This window comes from Dermacentor silvarum, chromosome 7 (genome assembly GCF_013339745.2).
Source record: "Dermacentor silvarum isolate Dsil-2018 chromosome 7, BIME_Dsil_1.4, whole genome shotgun sequence".
Classification (NCBI taxonomy): domain Eukaryota; kingdom Metazoa; phylum Arthropoda; class Arachnida; order Ixodida; family Ixodidae; genus Dermacentor; species Dermacentor silvarum.
Window position 1 is genome coordinate 93,013,377 of NC_051160.1, and position 3,821 is coordinate 93,017,197.

Here is a 3,821-nt window from a genome sequence, read left to right on the forward strand (position 1 = left end):
CAGCGAAGCACTTGATGCCCGCTTTATGAAGTGCGATTTCAACTACCGGAGCGCTAAAGAGAAATAAAACCTCTCAAACAAAAAAATATACATGGTGATGCAACGTCTACACTTGGTTAGTATATTTTTCCCCTCACCATTACTTGAGTGCTAATTCGTATGCGATTCCATTTTCTCAACTTGCATACTTGGGCGTGAGAAACCTGCGAATGAGTTTTGTAAGGCCGGTTATAAGTTGTCCTAGAAATTACTTAGGGCAGCGAATGCGGATGAGTAAGTTGGCAGTTTGCCTCGGAACGGGTGGGTGGAAATTGGTAAAAAAGTATCATCTATGTACACCAAGACAAGGTTGCTATTTCCCCATCGAATAACTGACTCTTGCGTGTATAGTGCAGCGTACTCAAATGTAAAAATTATAAAGAGACGAATAGCATGCTCAATTAGCGGATCCAGTTTAGCGGACGCCCGCAGGGGTGTACATATTCTAGTGTTGTGTCACTGGCAGCAGAAGCACTATTTCCGTGGTATCGGTGCTCGTCATCATTGTCGAGCCTTGGAACGCATTCAAGAGATAGTGGTTGCGTTACGAGGAGGCTTCAGCCCAGAGGCAACTCCGATGCGGCATACTTAAATACACGGAAGACGCAACAAGGCTTCTATGAGATAACACCTAAAGAATTACTTGCATGATTTCGTTTTTCTTTTTGCATTTGGCACAGAACGTTACTCTGCAGTGACTTTATGCAGTGAAATTTTTATTGAGGGCTTGCAGAGTTTTAAAAAGATTGCCCAAAATTGGGAAATGTCAAAATTCAAGCATGAAGTATACAAAACCGTAACTCTGCACCCAAATATATGTAGCAGTTCTGTAAACTGCAATCTTTAGAGCAGCTAAAATGGATCAACTTGATATATGAATTGAGAGGTTAGGTAATTTTATTCAACTATGTGCAATAGTCTTTGTAAAGGCCTACTCAAAAGTTGTTGATATATTTTAATGCCGTGTACATCAAATTTGTCCACTTTAAATATATTCATTGATCAATTTGACGAAACTGTGATATTTTATGACATAAAGCATTTCGAATTTTATTGTATTGCTCTTAAATATTGCAATTTTGAAGAATGTTTATTAGGAAAGTCCACGGATAAATAAAGTGTGTACTTAGGTCAGTTACTAGATGTTAACGCTTTCTTTTATATGTAAGAGACCTTTTCAAGTTCGGTGCTGTGCATGGTTGCTGAGCAAAGCGATGTCTCCGTTTCCATGTATTGAGACTTAGCTCTAGAGTTAAAGCTTTGTGTTAAGAGAAAGTTTTAGCTCGGGCATAACTACAATTCCGCTGATTGAAATGCATGTAAAACGCAAACGCAGAAATGCTTTTCTGAGAGAACCCTGGCATTGGTTTTATTGAAATGTGTCGCACTTATCGTGTTCCAAGTTGTAGTGACGGTGAAGAACGACAGTAATGTCAAAACATTTAGTTAACGACTTGTGACAAGTGAAACTCAATAACAACGATAACGGCGAACAAAGTCAGCGATCGTCGAAAATTTGATCTGGGGGTGAAGCGATTGGGCTTTTTATACATGACTCGTGGAAGGGTCCAGCATAGAGAAAGACATTCTAGAAGAGCGGACACTCCCATAGAGCCCCGCGACCGAATGGACCGTAGCACACCAAGCGGCTGAAGTGAAAAACTATACCACACTTACAGTTTCGGTTTTGGGCGCGCGTTTTGAACGTTACGCAGGTTGCGCTGATCGGCGTTTTAATTGTATTTACTCCTGCTGCTCAGCAATGAGCTGGCTTCATGACGAATTTTAAACATGAAATGCTTTTAGCTTCAGTTTTAGGTGACCTTCAAGTGAGCTTGAGCAAAAAGCTAGAGCCGTTATTCGGGTACTCAAACGAGATCGTCCGGGCATTCAAACAAGAACATCCGCGCAACGTTGCGGGAACAAAACATCATCTGGGAAAGCAGTCGAAAGTGTCACTGTTGGGATAAATACAACCGCAATAAATGTAACACATACCCACGTATACCTTAAATATACAACTTATTCAGCAAAACTTCATAATTCACCAAGTCAAACGCCTTGGAAAAGTCGACAAATAAGCCAATCACTATTTTCTTGTTTTCAAATTGTTTTAACATATATTCCTCTTGGTGAAGCAAGACTAATTTTGCTATGCTCTTCCAATTGGTGAGGTGCTAATACATTGGAGCTTTCAACGAAGTTCAAAACCCTACAGTGAAATATTTTCTCCAGGGCGTTTGAAAAAAAGCACGACTACTTTGGAAAGTTGCATTTTATTGGAAATTTTGATGTAGTTAGACAGATATTAAATGTATTCGCAAGAACTGTTGCAATTATGTCTGCGACATATTTCACAGGTTTTATTTGAATTTCATCGATATCTCCACTGCAGCTGCTGTTTGTTTAAATTTGTTGTTATTGAAATCACTTCATGTACAGTGACTGGCTGCAGAAATAAATATTTATCATTCCTCATGTGCACATATTGACATGCATCTGGAAAACTACCCGATGTACTCACGTTTGTAAAGAAAGCATTGAAAGCATCAGCCAGATCCACCCCATGCAAATAATTGCCCTCAATGTTTAGTTTGAAAATGCAGCTACGACGACTACCGCGACGTAGTAATGGATTTAATTTGTCTCAAAGCAGCTCGCTGGGCGCATTTTTGACATCCAAGAAAGAGGAGAAGTACTCTTTGCGTGCAATGCGCAGTTTCTTGGTTAGCTTGTTTCGATATCGTTTGAAAATGGTCAAGTCTTCAAGATTACGATTGCTGAGAAATTGTCTGCAGAGCCTTATTTTGTTCTCATTTGTGGATAGAAGTCATGTGTTACCCATGGTTTCCGAATTTTTCTATTTCTTTGGCATCTTTCAACAGGAAAGTTAACTTGGTAAAAACCATTAAAGATATCTAAAAATGCATTGTAGGCGCTGTCAGTATCGTCTGAATTGAGAACCCTGCACCAGTCTACTTGAAGCAGCTCATTTCTAAACGCGTTAAGAGCCATGTCCATTATTGGCTGGTGAAAGGTTTCAGCAGACGAATGTTTAGAAATGTCGGCATCAGTTAGGCGAAAAACACAGGAAGATAGTCACTAATCGAACTTGATAAGGCACCAGCTTTTATCTCCGACCAAGAAAAAAATATTATACATATATTCAATACTGACTGGCATTGAGTTGCTATTCTTGTTGGTTCCTTAATATCATTATCAAACCCATTTGACAGTAGAATAATTTAAAACTTTGTACTAACAGGAGTATGGATTCCCATATCAATGTTGTAATCACCTGCGGCAACCAACGTGCAACTGCTCTCTACAACAAACGAAAGAAATCTTTCATAAAATTGAAGGAATGTTTGGATATGCCCACTTGACAGCCGATAACAGACAGAATATTGCCGCAAGTCTGCTCTAAACATGTGTTCTACGACGGTAGCCAGCGAGCCACTGTGTCAAAAGAGCGTCTGCTACCTCTCGCGCGCCTGCTTGGTTTCGTGGGGTGGCGCAATGTGTGCCGCTCGTGCACGCGCACGAGGCAGGGGCTCGGACCATCACTGGAAGAGAAAGAAGTGCGTTCGGCGCAGAGACGCTCGTGTGGAACGTTCTTTTGAAACTCTTCGTGTACATAGTTAGTTGCAGGGCACAGGTTCGCCCTTAATAAACCAGTTTTTCTATTTTACTCCTTGAAATACCGTTACATTCTGGTGGAGGTGCTGGGTAAGTTTGGAAGTCCCCTGGGTGCCAGAGACCGGAGCCCGATTCTCAGCGAT

At 40.8% G+C, this 3,821-nt stretch overlaps 1 protein-coding gene across 1 annotated transcript in view; it reads left to right on the forward strand.

Annotated features, from left to right (window-relative positions):
* LOC119458275 (uncharacterized) overlaps positions 1 to 3,821 on the forward strand; it is a 108,651-nt gene that overhangs the window by 96,757 nt on the left and 8,073 nt on the right. The gene's annotated exons all lie outside the window — the stretch shown is intronic.